The sequence below is a fragment of the Heliangelus exortis genome, chromosome 5, assembly GCF_036169615.1.
Source record: "Heliangelus exortis chromosome 5, bHelExo1.hap1, whole genome shotgun sequence".
Lineage (NCBI taxonomy): Eukaryota > Metazoa > Chordata > Aves > Apodiformes > Trochilidae > Heliangelus > Heliangelus exortis.
Window position 1 is genome coordinate 5,256,283 of NC_092426.1, and position 18,821 is coordinate 5,275,103.

At 40.8% G+C, this 18,821-nt stretch overlaps 1 protein-coding gene across 1 annotated transcript in view; it reads right to left on the reverse strand.

The window, feature by feature from the left end:
* Positions 1 to 17,811, reverse strand: part of TIMM9 (translocase of inner mitochondrial membrane 9) — a 169,348-nt gene extending 151,537 nt beyond the window's left edge. Inside the window, exon 1 of the mRNA XM_071745278.1 lies at positions 17,802 to 17,811. The gene's annotated coding sequence lies outside the window, so the exon portion shown is untranslated. The remainder of the gene's footprint in view (positions 1 to 17,801) is intronic.
* Positions 17,812 to 18,821: the final 1,010 nt, after the last annotated feature.

The window sequence follows — 18,821 nt, forward strand, 5'->3', positions numbered from 1 at the left end:
ATCTTGCACATCATGCGAGAGCTTTCAGCTTCTCTAGCCCTCCAGTTGTAATGAAATGTGATTAAAGGTGGTGCCTTTGCTGGGTAAGCCTGACTGCTCTGTCCTTCATCCCTTCCACATCAACAGCAGTTCCACGAGCAATGAGGATTACCTCTGCTTCTCTGAAAAAGGAGTTTTACAAGGAGTTTTAAGGTCCAGTGTCAGGAGCTTAAACAGCAACACTGTTCACCATATGAGCAGGCACCACCATGGGACGTGTGTGTCAGGTGTCAGAGAGGAGAAAATCCACCAGGCCTGTGATGAACACAGCATGTTTCCCCTTCTCAGCTTCTTTGAAGACAAGCCCTGTGTAAAGGTGAGCAGAGCAGACAGGTGAGTTGGTTGGAGCTCTCCACATGCAAGAGACACTGTTGTAGGTTCAGCAAAGCTTAGCATCTGAATTGCCATCCAAGTGCTATGTCTGAAAGGCTCTGAACTCACCTCTGGAACACACATCCATTTAAATGACTTTCTATCCTGGAAGACCAGGATTTTGCATCTACATTCATGATGGTAGCTGGTAGTATTTTTTCCAAGTCCATTTTCCACGTGGCAGCAGGATCTCTGCATGCTATTGCAAATGTTGTTCAAGAGCATCTTCAGACCAATAATCTTTTTCTCTTTTTACTGTGCCCATCCTGGGAGCCCAACTCAAGATTATTAAAAGAAGAAGAATTTGTCCTGTCGGAGATTCCCAGCTGCATGGAACTGGACTTTCTTCTTCAAGCCCTTTCAAAGGCCAATCATCACTGAGAAAAATGTTCAAACTGACACCAACGGGCCTGGTGCTAATTAATTTCACTGTTAATGATACAGCAGAAAAGAGCTTATCAGACAAGACAGTCTATGTGAGCTCTGAAGAGATCACACAGTAGACAGAAGTTTATATGAGCAAAGGTGTTGATACTGATACAACAGAAAAAGAAAACAAGAAATAACTACAATAAAAATACCCACAGATTTGTCTTTGGGGAGCTGAAGAAAGTGAGACAAAAGTCTAACTAGAATTGTTTCCATCATATGATAATTTGGTTGGTACCCAGAAGATACATCCAGCTGCCAGAGAAGCAGAAACAGTTCTTTTCATGAATTCTCATTCCTTTGCATCAGAAGGTATTTGTGCAGAGTGCTTCATGCACTTACACAACTCCTCTGCAAGTCCACCAGGGGCCAGCATTTCAGTCCTGATTCATGCTGATACAGTGCATGCATTTATCAGGCTCAGAGTGTTGATTATGTACCATTTGCACATCTCTGGAAACTCATAGATGCTAAAGATTACAGCTTGCAGGATGGAGGAAACAGAAATGGCTTGATGACACTTTCATTTAGGACTTGGCACAGAGGGTACCAGAGAATCAGCCTATGGAGATAAGACCTCCAGTTGCTCCTAAATCTCATGAGACATTACACCTCTTAGTGTAATTGAGGGGCTCATCCACTAACCCTCAGATCCAGAGCTCCTGCAATATGAAAATACTAACACTGCAGTGCAAGGGAACCCATTCTTGACAGACTCAAAGCTTTGTGCCCAGAGATACCTCTATGCAATTGTTACCTGGAGGTAATCAGCAAAGCTGCTAATAGTTGCTATGAGGATATCTATGTGTATGCTATTTGTTCATCTAAAGATACAGCAGTAATTAGGTAACCTGAGAGATCAGGTTAAATGTAGGAAGCCTGAGGACAGCTAAGTCTGTGTACAATAGAACTGAACATTGCAACAGCTGCCTCAGTGTAACCTTGAGAGCTGGGAATTATGTTCCTCTAATGAGCAATGTACTTGTCTTTTCTTCCATTTTTACAGGACAGACCTAATTTTCTTGCTTCCTATACAAATGAGAACCAAGTGCATCTTTAGAGCAGCCACTGGGGCCAATCCATGAATCAAAATCAGGCTCAGAATTCCATTCTAATTATCCATTTAAATATTTCTATGAGAAGCTATCTGAGCAAAAGGCTGTTGCCTGCTCATTAGCTGGCTCATACTCATTCAGACCTGAGCACAAATACTCTGCCTCAAAACAAACAGCAAATAACAGATGTGTCCAGTTGCCCTCTTGAGCTGGCTCTGCCTGCCTAGAGGTGAGATGTTATAATACCAAATAGTGACTTTATCTAATAATGAATATAACCCTTTGATAGCTGGTGCCCACACACCTCATCTATGACAAGAGATGCTCTGGGGTGCAAAGTTAATCACAGTTCTGAGGTATCTGGGTGCTAGAGACCCACAGGGGGCTAAGTCAGGCAGGGATTGCACTAATAGTGTGAAGTTAAGCTACAGTTGTTCTCAGAACTTTAATCTATTTTTTAGTAAATTCATGAAATTAAACTCCTGTTAACAAAAGTGCTGTAGAACCAAGCTTTAATTTATATTTTGTAATTAGTCCCATTGACTTCAAAGACTTGCAGGGCTGAGATTTGTTTTTGCATTTAATTGATATATCATTTAGCACTTGATATCAACACTTCAAAGGGAAAATTATTGCTTTACAAGTTGAAGTCACTTTGCAGTGCACTCTGTATTATTACATTACTCAAATTTGGGAGAACAACCTGCAAATCCTTACCAGCTCTACTCATCTGTGGCTTTATTTTATGAATTAAATGTTTGCAATGAACACAAATCTACAACTCCCAAACTCCAGTTGATGACAATGCTAAAAAAGCAAAACCAGGCAGGATTTATTTCTGATATAAATAACCCCTGAAGTAATAATTTTTATACTCTGCATTTTGTAATCGAGTGTGTAGGCAAGTAAATAAGTCTGATTACTTGCTCTTATAACTTGTGGGGTGTTCTTTTCTTAATGTAACTTAAATTTTGCAAAAATCAAAACCTGAACTGAAAACCGGACTCTGCTGGTCTCCCGTGAACAGCCCCACCAGCCACCTGCCACAACAAAGTGAAAGTAAATCCAGGGCCCTCTGCTGGTTTGTGAAGGAAATGTCACCATCCTCAAAATGCTGAGATGAGCCACTTCCCTGGGGAGCTCATAGGATGCATCAACAACTTTGGCCATCAGCATTATGGTTTGAAAATAAAATTACAAGTCAGGGCTCACCTATGTGACAAGCAAGTGGGTTTTACCACTCACGAGCAACATTAGAGGGAAGGTTTCCCAGAGTAAGGCATAAAGAATCTGTCCTTATCATGCCCAAGAAGAAAAAAATATTCCATTAACTGTAATTTCCTTACCTGAATTCTTGTCATCTTGTCACTGCTGAACATGGTGGAGAAGCAGATAAGAAAACACAAAAAGATAGGAGCCAGCTGTAAGAGGAAATGAGGACCATTTTCTGTGCTTTACACTTGGAAATCTTATCAACCCTTCCTAAGCATCACCCTGCCTTCAAGTGGTAGAAAGCCCAAATGTTCCCATAATCCTGTCACCCACCCCAGGCAGCTGTGTGAGCCAGGATGTCAGTCAACAAAGCAAAGTGGAGATAGGCCTAGGGATTAAAAAAAAAAAAGAGATACGTGGACTCACAGGATAGGGGAGAAAATCTAATTCTAGGTGGAAGAAGGATTGTGCTGTTAATAGGAAGCATTGCAGGTCAGCCACACCTCTGTTCAGTTGTTAGCAGAATGGGTTTCACAAAACCATTCTGGACAAAATGCACATGGAAGACACAATTGATGCCTCTGTGGCACACAGACAATTCTTGTGACATTTCTAAACAGGATTCTGAAAGAGGGGGGAAACTTGACTCTGACTCTCCAGCAAGGGATGAGAAATCAAATGAGATGAACACATAATAAAAGACCACATGATTCAATAGAGTTAGAAACTTAAAAGCTGAGAAGAGGCTGTTTGAGGTTTGCCTTGTGAAAGCAAGGAGAAATAATTTGTGAATTTCTTTTTTTTTTTTTTTTTTTTTGGCTTCTCAGAACGTTCTTATTATCTCCTACTTGCAGCTGTATTAAGCTACTAGCTTAATTGACTTTGTGAAACTAATGGTGCATAATGTTTTTTTCTGCATCTTTAAATGTTACTATTTTATATAACATAAGTTTTGAAAAAGTTTTTGTTACTATGATAAATGCTGTGAATATTAAATGTTTTAAATTACACAACCTCAAAAGAGTGGTTTGGGTTCTGGATTTGCATTTCCAACTCCCAGCTGAAGGATCTCAGCAGAATCAGTAGGAGATAATTCATGATTTTAAGCCTCTAATTTTAGTGATGAAAGCACTGCAGACAAGGTTTTGCCCAGCTCTGGTATTCTCAGTATTGAAAGTCACATCAAGTGAGTTCATGAAAAAGAAATGTGAGAACCTAAAGTCTTTTTTACTTTAATTATTCATCAACCAGTCTTGGACAGAGCCCAGAGTTCCAATGCTTTTAGCAATTCAGTTGTATATTAAGAAAAATGGGCAGCTACCTGATATCTGCTGCATAAGTGGGATGGTCAGACACTAAATGCCCCCAGTGCATTTTTTTTTGATCAAGGAATGCAAATGTCCAGGGGGTAGACTAGAAGTTCTCTCTGAGAACAATGAAATTACCTTCTACTGATAATAGGAACAGCTCCTAATAGGTAAGCATTCAAAATTTTAGTTTGAATTAAAATCAGAAAACTCATTCAGAGAGCTTAATTTCTCAAGAATGTCTGCTTTCAGTATGGCTCATTTTTCATTAAAACAGACAAACAATGCAGTTAAAATTTGTATCTTCATCCTCCATTAAATGTCTGTTCTAGTTCACAGTGAAGCCATTACATGTTGGTGTAATAATAGCACTCCCTAAAACATGCATTGTGCCACAGTGATACACAACCAAAGATCCAGTTCATTATTTTAAAGATGTGCTACAGCTGAGCACCTGTGACTGTTCTTGTGAGAGGAAAACACTTTGTTCCTCCTATTGTATCTTTCACATTCCCATGTCCACACCATCCCCTTCACCACTGATCTGGAAAACAATGTTCCAGCAGCACTGAAGAGAAAATCTCATGCTATGCTTGTCACTCAGATGGCAGAAGAGCCTCCCACATAACTGAGAATAAGGGGATCGTTGAGCATTTCCCACCATATTTTCCCCAAATGAAACACAAGATTAGATGGCAGCCTAATATTCAAAAGAGTAAGTAAGCTATTTGAAGATAAAACCAACATTAGAAGTTAATTTTGTAGTCTGCAGTGATCAGACTATGCCTGCAGTCTCATCTTTTAAATACTGACTTCCATGGGTAGAGTCTTAGCTATGTGAACTTCCCTGAAGCCACCAGAATATGAGGTTCTTTCATGACAATTGGAAACATGTAGCTGGAAATTTTGGTTTCTGAGCTCCTTTTGAAATCTCTACCTCCTTCTGGGCTTCTCTCTAGTATGCAGACCCTGCTCATACCAAGAATTTGGAAACCTGACATCACTTGCCTGCAAGTGGAGGCAATTAGGAAGGAGTCTCCAGCCCAAAGGCCATGACTTTTGATCACTGTCTCTTCCTTTTAGCAACTATTGAAGTGAAACCATATCCCTGGGTATTGTATCTTTGTCAGTGGCCTCCAGGTTTTGAACCTTCAAGACTCTGTAACATGACTTAAGATGTAGACAGAGCAGCTAAGATTGTCCTGTTTGTTATGCTGGTCACTACAGGACACATCATGAAAAAGTATCTGCATTACTGCTTTATTCTGTCTTACGTTAGACAACCCAAATGAGGAGTCATCCATGAGTTCCTTTGAGTAAATATTACATAACCACTTCACTCTCAGGAAGTTTTTTCAAGAAAGCACTTCTTCTCCCTCTACTCTTCCAATTTTTGTGTTCTCAAATTACATTCATCTTATAATACAGAATTACTTAAAAACCAAAAATATGAGGGATTTCCTAGCTTGACAGGTCCAGACCTTTTCTATTTCAGGCAACAATATTGTATAAACTGTTCACTGCCATTTTAAAATAACGTAGAATATTCTATCCCTCCTGTTTCTACTGCAAAGCTATTCCAAAAATTCACTTATCTTAGGGCTAGACAAATTCTTTTCATTTCTAGCCTAAATTTATTCATGGCCAGTTTACAGCCATTTGTTCTTGTGCCAACAGTCTACTTTAGCTTAAATAACATTTCTTCCTCCCTGGTGTTTCCTTTGCTGATGTTTTCATAGCTTCCCAGAAGTCACTCCCCATTTTCATTTTGCTGCAGGTTTTCAACTTTGTGTAATTTGTTCTGCTTTTTTTATTAGTAACAGCCTTCTGAAACCAGCTGCATGGCTGTATGTTTTACTATGGTTATATAAAGAGGCCTTCATGACATAATATGCAGATCACATTGACCATCACCATTTCTGTTTCAATATACCACCCTCATGTCATTTTCCTTCTTGCTGTTTACTTCACCTCTCTGCTTTTCTCTGTGCCCACTGATATTTCTGCCTCCCATTGAGAACAGGAATTTGGGGAAGAGGAAGGCTAAAGTGATTCCCAGATGGATCAATTTACAAGAGCATTTTTAAAAACTGACTTCCAGTTTTCATTTCCTGGTTGCTCTTTTTTTCCCCAAATTGATGCTTGCTTCCTGTTCCAGAGCTGGATCACTTACATATTGTATAGTTATGCCTTTAAGTGCCCTTTTAGATGATGGAAATTCATTTATGATGAGTACCTCTAATACAGATTTTTTTTTTTTTGCCATGTGCTGAGCATTAAGACAAGAGATGGGTAAACTGTCCAGCATTCCCAGGAGTCAAAAAGGATTGCCAAGTCATACCAGCCAGGAGCTATGCTGCTGGGAGTCTTTGCTAATCCAATGGCTTTGTTATAAAAACTAAAGACTGATAAAGGGAATGGAGAAAGGAAATAAAAAGCCATAGTGGGTCAAGCAAGAGGATTGCTCAGGATCTTTTTCTCTGAGAGGATCCAGTTACACAAACGGGGACACCAGGACTGGAATTCACTCCTTTTCACAGGGAGTGAAAAAAGTCTCAGCTCTGCTTCCTCAGTGCATCCTTGCAGATTTCCTGCAGTCTCTGCTGAAAGACTTCCCAAGTCAGATATTGAAATTGAATATCACTATTTAACAACCTTTGGTCGAAGTATATCCATAAATCTGTCTAATCACATTTTTAATCCATTTATGCTTTCAGCTTCCATGACATCCTGTAGCAACGAGTTCCACAATTTAATTATGGGCTTCTGGAAGAAATACTTCCTTTCACTTGTTCTGAACCTGCCTGACAATTTCATGAGGTGCTCGTATAGTAAAGAATAATGACTATTGTTCCCTATCTACATCTTCATGCCACTTGTGGTTCATACTTCATGCATCTTTTTAAGTAAATATATATGAAAACATCTGGTGTTTATATATCTCTGTGATTGAGTAATTTGCTTTCCAAGGACAGCACTTCTATTCAGGCTCTACTCATAAGGAAATTGTTCCATACTGGACACGGTCAGTATCATAGAATCATAGAATCATAGAATCATAGAATTGGCTGGGTTGGAAGGGACCTCAGAGCTCATCAAGTCCAACCCTTGATCCACTCCCACTGCAGTTCCCAGCCCATGGCACTGAGTGCCACATCCAGGCTCTTCTGAAATATCTCCAGGGATGGAGAATCCACCCCTTCCCTGGGCAGCCCATTCCAATGGCTGATCACCCTCTCAGTAAAGAAATTCTTTCTAATGTCCAACCTAAACCTCCCCTGGCACAACTTGAGACCTCTTGTGCCCTCTTGTCTTGCTGAGAGTTGCCTGGGAAAAGAGCCCAACCCCCCTCTGACTCCAACCTCCTTTCAGGGAGTTGTAGAGAGTGATGAGGTCTCCCCTGAGCCTCCTCTTCTCCAGCCTGAACACCCCCAGCTCCCTTAGCCTCTCCTCATAGGATCTGTGCTTGAGTCCTTTCACCAGTCCTTTTCCACCATTTCCCACTCTCCTGCCCCTCAGCTTACCAACACTACCACCCACTGCCCTCTCTCATGCCCAGATTGCACTGAGTCTCACAGCACTCAATCTACCTGCCAGCACTTTGCTGCAAGAGAGATCATTTCAGTCATCTGTGTCCTCTGGTTTTGAAGACTGTTCTTTAGGGAGCATGGTGGTGCCAGCCTGCTTCAGATCTGAATTTCCAGCAATGGAATAGGGTTTGCTGCTTTGCAGAGAGGATCCAACAGCTGGAGACCATGCCTGGATTTCTTACAACCATCTTAGCAGAATTTTGGCCCACTCCTCCTCCTCTGAGTAGGAGGCAGTAGGCAGAGGAGGCAGCAGGATCCACCTCAAATAACTCTTGTTAGAATCCAGCTGCAACTCCAGAAGACAAGAAACTAAGAACAGTGTGTAAACTAATGCTAGAAAAGGCTGCTGCTCTCTGTCTGGCTTCCACCCAGCTGGCTTCAACCTGTGATAGCTCTTTGGTGACTGAAAGTCTCGAGGCATTAGAAAGGGATAGAAAGAAGAAATGGGTTTTGCCAAGAGTAGTGCCAGTGCCAAACTTCACTGCAGTCAGTGAACAGTGAATGTTTTAACCACTCAACCAGAGTTTAGGAGCGTGTTTGAGCCTCTTTAGGAGCATGTTCACTGCTTGCTGCTCCATCATCCACACATCACCAATCTCTGATTTGTCTCTCACACCATAGTCTCATAAAAAATCCTCAGGGAGAGGTGTCATGCAGGAAGATTAACTTCTCCATAACCTTAAGTGGTACAGATCAAGGCAGTGCAGATTGTGTTTGATGTTTCCTCTCACAGGATGTAGGAAAATCAGCATGGTCATTCCTTCCCTGGCAGCAAAATAAAAATTCACCTGCATTCTGTGCTCTCTTTTACTGTGACTGAGGTAGCACTATATTATGCTTTCAGTAATATCTGTTAAAACAGTAAGATGAGCTTTCTCAATTTTATTTGAAAGCTGAAGAATTTCCTTCACTTGATCAATGGCCAGTTTCATCAAAAGATCTCACACAAGCATCACTACTGTGGCTGTGACAGTCCCCCTACCTAAAATCCCCTTGAATTAAGTTTTGAGAGGTATCTGTTTCACACATTACACCAAATACAAGGCAGATTTTGGATTTCCTCTTTCATTACATTTTATGATTCTATTTTAAAAGCAATCAAATCTGCCCAGCAAGAGAGAATCAGTCTGACCTGAGGCTAGTTCAGTATGCACAGTTTCATTACCATTGCCAAATTTAACATATTTCTCATTCTTTCCTCTCTATTTGGTACAGTATTTCCCTAGAATTGTGAGCTACTTTTGGAAGTTGGTGCCTGAGACTATCTTTGTTTCCTCTGTGGCAGCACAGTCCTAGATCTGTCACACTGCAAGAAACTGCTGGGGTGCTGGGTGGCCTTTTTAATGCACCCTTTGTGGATACCAGTACCAAAGCCAAGTAACAGTAACAAATTAATTAACCTCTGTCCTCTACTTTTGTGGTCCTGAGGCTCAGAGCTTGTCTTCCAAACATTCTAGGACAGTCCTTAAGGCTTTATTCACTACATGCTGCCAGCATTACAGTACAGTACCCTACACTTCCTCTGTGGCTTTCTCCACTGGTGTTACAAGTCAGCAAACATTTTAGAATCCCATTATCTTTAAAAATCTGAGCATTTCTGAAGTCAGGCATGATGCAAAATTTAGTGCAAGTTTGCTCCTGAACTAGCATTTCAGACTCCTTCGTGATTTTATTGTTTTTAAACATCTTAACTGATCATAAACTGCAGCATAAAAATTGGGAAGAAATTACTTGCCAGCATGGCTTTGAATTTTTAAAAGTACACATCATGTACTGGGCTGTGAGCAGCAGACTGTTAGATCTTAATTTCTTCCAGTACAACTATTTATCATAAATATCTTTTCCCCAAAATGTACAGAGATGTGATACAGCTATTCACTTATATTTCCCAGGAAATTATCCTCATAGACAACTTAATCCAACTAGCTAAATCATTTTTTGTATTTTTCTCTAGATTTCTCTTTTCCTTCCATCCTTGATTTTCATTAAAAATTTTTTATATTTGTTTTCTTTCCTCAACACACAAAGTGTAGGTTTGTAAATTAGAACTTGGCTATTTCTCTTGGCTTTTCTCCTTTTATTATGGTTCCCCCTTCTTCTATTCTCCCTCTGTTTACTGTCTAACAGCCATGACTGGTCTCCAGTGCTCTGGTATAATGGTCTTACCCATGACTTCCAACCCTTTCTGCTCCCTCTCCCTTCTCTGTCTTTGTAAAATCTATTGTGCTGTGTAATTCTTTAGAAATGTAGAGAAAGATGGCAATATATGAGCCATAAAAATAAATATTCTTTAATCTGAAGCAGTCCTCTTCAAGTATTTGAAATAAATGAACATAACCCTTGCACTGGAGGAACAGAAACTTGGCCACCTTTGCCTCTGAGAGCACTCAAAACATGAGCCTTATCCAGAAGGCTAATTAGATCCTGAAGTAGAGAACTGGTTTGTAAAAAGAAGGTGCTAATTAGCACATCTTTTGCTCATCTGTTGAAATTAATTTGGTCTGTGGGAAGCACAACCAAGAAACAAGTCTCATCAGCTGTCTTCATTATGTCTGCTCTCCCTTTTAATCCCAGAAGGCCATTTTTCTGCTCACATGGGTATGCTGCTGTAAAGAGCAAATAGGTCCTTGTTACTGTTGCTCCAGGGTGGCCTCTAATTAGGAATTAAGTTCAGTAAAAGAAATATCTGAATTCAAGTTGGCTTGAGATGTGATCAAGAATGTGAAGCAATACTAAAATCAAAATTCTGGGAAGCCACATTTCATCTTTTCTGAACCTGATCCTATCAGTGTTTGTGTTTCTTCTCCCAGCAGAGAAATCCCCTTCTTGGTTGTAGTGGCCAAAAAATCTCCACTGAGCCCATCACTTATGATTTAATCCCACTCTGGAGATGAATGCTGGCTGGCAACTGGCCACGTGTGTTGGGTTTTTTCTGTAGAATTCTTTGTTTTCTTTTTCTTGGGGGGGGCAAAGATGAAGTTGTTTACTTCCTGTTCTTTTTCCAGTTGGATTTTGAAGGGCAAAGAGATCCAAGTCCAGATGTGAGTCTTACAAATGGTCACAAAAATGTTAAGATGAAGGTCTGGAAATGGTGTGTACATGAGATTTTCAACATCAGGTGTCAGAGAACCAGCAGGAGGACCAGAGAAAGACACATTTTTCATTTAAAAAAGGAAAAGATTGTCCTCAGCCTTAATATCTAGTTTCTATATTATGCTCAGCAATACTGGTATATTGTATTGATAAAATAATTTCCCAGAAATATGAGAGCAGCTTTTCAGCTGGTGCTTGCCAGTCCTGGTTCTATGTTTCAGGGGAAAAAAAAAAAAAGAAAAGGAAAAAAAAAAGTTGGATGAAAAAGGAAATACAAGAGAAAGAAAAATATTTTTTTTTTTAAGAATTCCTTAGTTACAATGTTGGAAGTCCATAACATGCTTAAAACAGTGTTTTGATACATAAATCTTAATGTCTCATTGTTCCATGAATTATATTACCAGGTCTCTTCATCAAAAGATACAAATAGCTCAGGGAAGATTTGCTGATATCAGATCCAGGATGCTCTTCTCATCATATCTCTCAGACAGGGATGATAGGGCTTGGCCCTTTTTCATCCATGCAGAGAGATCAACTAAGGTATAAATTCATCCTGGAAAGCTGACTGCACTTGTTCCAGTCCAGCAGGTTTTCAATTTCCATTGTGCTTCAGAAACAAAGAGATGTGTGAGTCACCATGGAAAAATGCATGAAAAACAGGTGAAAATTCCTCACTGCATTTCATTGCTACATTTGAGGTTCATGTTTCCTACAGGCCTCCAGTGACTTGCATTGCAGTGTGACTGAAAATTATGCTCAAGAACTTTCTGAATATTTTTGTTTGCTTCTCCTTACTCCTTTGTAACTAGTGGTAGTGATCTCAGTGTTACCAGGCTCTGAGAAAACAAGATTCATAAGAGGGCTTAGGAAATGATTCTTCTGCACTGTCTCTGGTGGTTGGGTTTAATGTGTGTCAAATAAAGCCAATAGCAGACAGGAATATGGCCATAAATCAGCTCTGGCTTTCAGCAGGCACAAACCCAGCACCATTCCATGGGATTCAGTGGAGCTATAGGAGTACACACAGACTGCAAATTAGAGTAAAAATTATTTCCCTTGTGATTTCATGAGCCTGAAAGGACATCATGTCCCATGGAAGATTTACTTTTGTTTCAATGGAGCTTGTTCAGGCCCTCATGAAAAGATAGAAAATACAAAAAGAAGGTGATGTTTTTCAAAGTACTGGTGCAAGGAGGGTTTATTGTCTTATAAAAATCTGAAATATTCACCACTAAGATGAGAGGCCCACTCACACTCCTCTATCTGCCGATTCTCTTCAGGAAGTATGAAAAATCTGATCCCCCTCTTGGAGAAATGTTTTACCATTCATAAGCAATGAAAAATACAAATTGTAAACTTTAAGGAGCTTAACTGGTTGGATACTACTGGTGGATTACAGTGAAGGAGAAAGCTGAAATTAATAAAGAACAAATCTTTTTCCTTAAAATTCTTTAAGGAACTTTCTTTTTCAAGGTTGCTAAGATTTCTTTCTCAAGATAATTCATCAGGATGAAGGTGCTGATTTCTAACCTAACTCAGACCCCACTGGTGCAGAATAATGCAGAAGAATTCAGCACTGACAATGCTGCCCCCACTAATTCTGGCAACGCATTACATGAAAGTTACAATACCTTGTGCAACCTAAAATTTCAATGACTGGATACTGTGCCTTTCCCTGTCAGACTTAAAAGCCCTCTTCTCTCAGCTGTAACCAAGCCCACCCTTCCTTTCACCAGTGAGGGTCTGTTAGCAGTGTATCATTTGGTTTGGTTTCCAGCCCACAACTAAATTTGTGGCCACCTTTCTGGAGTGAAGGCAAATTAGATGAACACACCATTACAGGAACTGTTTTATCAATGCTGCATATGAATGAAAAATCCCTTCTCTGTGTTCATCTACTTGATAAGCCAATAGATCACATTGAGTAATTTAACTAGAGAACTAATTGGGACCTCAGGCTGAAGTAGTTTGTTCTGTCCTTCTCCTGAGTAGAAGCATTTCAAGTCATGGTGTAGTTGTAGCCCATAGAGCCCCAGTATCCACTTGCATTTAGCTGTATTGAAGTGCATATTGCTGGACTGTGATGATTTAATTAGGTGATTCAAATAATTTTGTAGGTGTAACTTCATTATTTACTACTCAAGCCTCTGCCATCTGCAGATTTAAATAGCAGAGACCTATGTTACCACTTAGATGGACGATAAAATGGTTTGGTAGCTCATATAAATTGATTAGGAATAATGGAAATTATTATTTCCCTTTCTGAGATGTTTTTAAGCCAATTTCTAATCCATTTATTATGTGCCCTGCAAATTCTATTTGATGCTAGGTTACTTACTTTCATATATTGTGGGCCAGATTTTTTTGTGTGTGTTTTTTATTCCTTGCAATGTGTTCACAGTAACAATAAATTGGCATATATCTATTACTGCATAGTGCTATTTTTTGTTTGCATAAAGCAAGTGTGCCAGGATCATGAGTCACTAGGCAACCACTAATTTATAGATCAATGCTGAGCTCATTTCTGTCTGTTAGTGTGGCATCCGGTCCAGAGCTGGCTGAAGATGTTAGTGCAATAATAAAATAAAAGATAGAAGAAATATCTTAGTTTTTGCTTTTAGAAGCATTAATGAAGTTTTGGTTGGTTTGGTTTGGTTTTTCATCTCCTTACAGGAGACTTTCAGCAGCTATCCCCATGACAAAGTCATCTGAGATAACACAGTCTTCCTTCCTATATGTGATCAACAGATACATAAGCAGCAGCTTGCCCTTTTCCACAGGGAATTTCATATGGACACCCAATGCCCCTCTGAGTTAATTCCTCAGTTTCCATGATCTGCCATCCAAAGCAACAGGAAAACACAGTAATTCAGATGATCAAAATCCATGCAAAATACAAAGCACAGACATTTCATTTACTTCAGAAGAATGGTGAACAGTTGCCTGTAAAATCAAGTGAGCTTCAGAGAGAGCAGTGCTCCCCAGCACTGACATCCCTTCTGCATCATATGCTCTGTGGCATGAGGGTGCAGGCAGAGCCACTTGGAAATGGCCTTTTCCACCCAGAGCTCAGATGAGAGCTGTTTTAGATAAACACAATGCACACACATTTAAATTCATGATTCTGGATTGTCTCTGACAACTGTCGCTAGTGACATCCTTAAGAAAACACATTTTTATCCCATTTGATCCTGCAGGTCAAGATGTAACTACCTTGGGATAAATGCCAGAACACTCCCCTAATAACATCTATTTTCAGCAGTGCCAAAAGCAAGCAAATGCTCTTCTCCCCTTGCCACATTTGTGCTCGTGGCTCATAGGACACTTGTGAACACACTTATTGCATCACCACTCCTGGGTCAAACACTAGAAGCCTTCTTGAGCCTTTTTTTTCAGCAATATTTTTCTTTACTCTTCCAATGAGAGTAACAGCTCTGCATTATTAAGTCAAGACATCAGTATAACTAGATTAGGTTTTCAACTGCTATCCATGTTTATCCTGCAAACCTCACTGCTTCTAGCCACAGCTGAAGGGTGACATTTCCCAGGTGCTTAGTGGGAAATCTATTCTTCTAAATACTTCAAAAGACATAGTCATGTCTCACATCAAAATATTTATACTGCTAAAATTACTAGAAACAACAGCCTAAAAATTGTCTCATATATCTTGCCTGTTACTAAATGCTAGCTAGAGTGCTTACAGTTTTGTTAAATATAAGGCATAGAGAGCCCAGTTTCTAAAATGTACTCTCTCTTGAACATTTACACAAGGTGTATCACCACTGCTTCTTGCAACTCACCCTGGCATCTCATCTAAATATTCACTGCTTTGCAGAGATGATACCAGGAGCACTCAGATAAATACACAGAATAGAAGAAGTCAGAAATATTCTGGTGATACAAAGCACAAGCAGGCAATAAACTGCCCAGAGATTACAAGCAGAATGATTTTAAGGATGGAGACCCTTCTACAAGCAAATGTAATGCTGGCTGCTTAGCAATGTCAGTAAAACCAAATGGTCTACTAACCTATAAAAATACCAGCATCAGTAGGAGGCAGAGGCAGAAACACACACCTGTGATGCACAGGGATCCGTGAGAGTGCTGAAGATCAGTTTCACAAGTTTTTATGGCAGTCAGCAAAACTAGAAGGAGGATCCCAAAAGTAACTATACAGCAGCAAAGCACCATCAGCACTTAGGCAGTTGCTTTACTGTGCTGTGAAATGATTTCAAATTATACTAAAAGGCTTTAGCAGAATTAGAGCAGAATGTGCCAGAGCAGAAGGTGAAAGATAAAGCACTTGAAATTATTAATTCAGCCTGAGATAGGTTTGAAAACCCTTTACATCAAAAGAGAAACCTAGCAACTGCTGCCTGACTTGTTAAAAATATTGTACATGCAAATATACATTTTAATGGCTTCATAAACCAACAGAAGATTATTTAGCAGTAACATTAGCTAGCTCTTAATGAGCTGAGTTAATTATTAACATTGTAATGCTCTTGCATTTTTGCTGCAGAGATAGGGATATTGTACACACAGATTTTAGGCTGCTAGAGGAGGTCACTCTGAGATAACACAGTCACCTGTAAAGGACTGAAAATGTTGCATAATAATGTTGATTTTTTACAATAATTTCATTCTGCTAAGAAAGGAGTGCTTTCTAACAGAAATCCCTACTTCCAAATCGAATCATTTGGCTTTTCTCACTGCTGATAATGAGTCATTGCTTTAGATGCTCAGAAGCAAAAGCACTTGCATTTTGCTATGGATAGTACCAAGAAATATCTGAATTTGGGCAATGTCCAATTTTAATGCTTAATAATTCAATTACCATTTAAAAAATACTAAAAAAGTTATCATTTGGCCTAGCTGCCTAAACTAAGTCACTGGGGAAGTTGCCCCTAAGATTCTTTGTCAATGAGAAAGGAACAGAAAGGAGTCTTTTGCTAAACAAGACCCTCTTTCTTGCAGGATCTGGTATAAAGGGAATGGAATACACTCCTTTTAAGCAAAATTACATTCAAAAAATTACTGGAGAATACTCAGAGTACATGATTGTTTCAGGGTTTTTTTGGTTTGGAAAGTGTGTGCAATTTTCAGAGCACCAACATCCCCTTTTTAATCTCAAATTGTTCCATTACTTATTTGTTTTGCTGTGTTAATGCAGGAGAGAATATTTGGACATGTACACTTACCTCGTTACAGGCTTATTTTAAAAGAAGCAGTATTATGTGGTGGTTTTGTCAGTGGGTAAGTAACAAGTAGCAGCTATGGACAGGGAAGTCTAAGACCAGAACAGCTTTTACAATGTGAAAATAAACAGAAATTGTCTGTTTTATGTGGACTTGGAGTGACATCTGGTGACATAAAAAGGCAGTGCAAGTAAGAAGCTGCAGAGAGGTTGATCCATCTTTGTTTAATTGCAGAAGCTGCTTGAGCATTTTTTCCCCTCTCCACTGAAAATGTTAAGAAATATTGACCAAGACTTAAACAGAAATCTTCGCAATTTTCAATAAATTTAATCTCCTTACTCACAAGTCACACATCTTTGATGACATCTGTTTCAGTGAGGATCCAATTTATGTTGAGCAGCCTTACCACAGGGAAATGTCCAGCTGGTCTCACTGTGTGCAAAGAAATAAACACAGTGATTTAATTGTTCTTAAACTGATAAAATTAATCCAGTTCAAGTGGCTCAGCGAACATAGTTCTTTTGGTTTGAAAATGGCTTATTTTATCTCACACACATTTCTAATTTATTTAGGCTAAGCCTCAGTAAGTTTGTGTGCTGCAGCCCTTTTTTTTTGACATTTCCCAAGCCAGCTTATCAGGCACACTCCACCACCCCACATACCAACACAGTAAGAGAAAAAGTCTTAATTGCAGCTAAAAATAATCACCAGCACTGGGCCAGGTGCCTGGCAATGGGATGGGGAAAGTCTCCAGCACGTTACTGTCAGACTGTTGGCTTAGCACGGATGAGGAGTGCAAAAACCCAGTTTCCTCAGGCAGAAACTACATCACTGGACAAGTGACTACCTATAGATGTGATCTATCTGGATTTCTGCACGGCCTTTAACATGGTCCCTCACAGCATTCTCCTTGCCAAGTTGGAGAGATATGGATTTGGTGGGTGGACTGTTCAGTGGACAAGGAATTGGCTGGATGGTCACATCTAAAGGGGAATGGTCAATAGCTCAAAGTCCAGATGGAGAGTAGTGATGAGCGGTATCTCTCAGGGTTCTGTACTGTGACTGTACTGTTTAATACTTTTTATCAATAATTACAGACAGAGGGATTGAGTGCACCATCAGCAAGTTTGCAGATGACCCCAAGATCAGTGGTGCTGTCAGTAAGCCAGAGGGATGGGGATGTCATCCAGAAGGACCTGGACAAACTGGAGAGGTGGGTCCATGAACCTCACAAGGTTCCACAAAACCAAGTGCAGGGTCCTGGGTCAGAACAATCTGCAGGTCAGAACTATCAGTACAGGCTGGGAGATGAGGTGTTAGAAAGCAGCCCTGCAGGGAAGGACTTGGGGGTGTTGATGGATAAAAAGCTGGACATAAAAAGCCAACAGTGCACATTTGTAGCCCAGAAGGCCAATTGCATCCTGGGCTGCATCAAAAGAAGTGTGGCCAGCAGGCCCAGAGAGGCAGTTCTGCCAATTTGCTCTTCTGAGACCTCACCTAGAGTACTGCATCCACCTGGAGCCCTCAGCACAGGAAGGACTCGAATCAGGAGCAGGTCCAGAGGAGGGCCATGCAAATGATGAGGGCGCTGCAACACCTCTCCTATGAATACAGCCTGAGGGAGCTGTTCTGCCTGGAGAAGACTCCAGGGAGATCTAATAGCGACCTTCCAATATCTGAAGGGGGCTACAGGAAGGCTGGAGAGGAGCTGTTTGTAAGTGGCTGTAGTGATAGCACAAGGGTCAATGGATTAAAATTACAGAGATTTAGATTGGATTTTAGGAAAAAGTTCTTTACCACGAAGGTAGTGGAGAAACAGAACAGGTCACCCAGGGAGGAAGCCGAGGCCTCACCCCTGGACAAATTAAAGGTGAGGTTTGATGAGGCTCTGGTCTAGATGAAGGTGTCCCTGCGTTGGACTGGATGACCTATAGAGGCCCCTTCCAACCCAAATCATTCTATTACTCTGTGATTTCGCAGAGCTCGCTGGTGCGAAGCCCTTACGGACGCTCCGCCTCTCCCCGCCGCCGCAGCCGCCCCGTTACTGAGGTAACCAACATGGCCGCCGCCCCTCACTGAGGTAACTAACATGGCTGCCGTCCCTCACACACACGCTAGGCTCCTATTGGCTGCTGCGCTGCCCGTGGGCGGGACTCTCGCCTCCGATTGGCTCTCAGCCCGGCGGCGGGCGGGGCCAGGCGGTCTCTCTCAGAGGGGCCCGGGAGGTGGGGCGGGTACTGAGGCCTCTCCCAGGCGGGGCGGGGAGGGCCGGGATGGGTCCCTGGGAATGGGATTAATGAACAATGTGTGCAGGAGCAGTGCTCAGAAAAACATACCCGCAAAGCCATGCCCCTTCTAGGTAGGGCGTGACAATTCCCTGAGATCCCTGAAGCTGGCCAGAGGAATAAGCATCCACTCGAGTCTAATTAAGGTCTAATGTCATTCCCTCAGCTGTTGTACACGGGAAAATACATTCCTTGTTTCCTGTTCTAAAATACTTCCTGGAGGGGCTCTGTGTCATTAAAT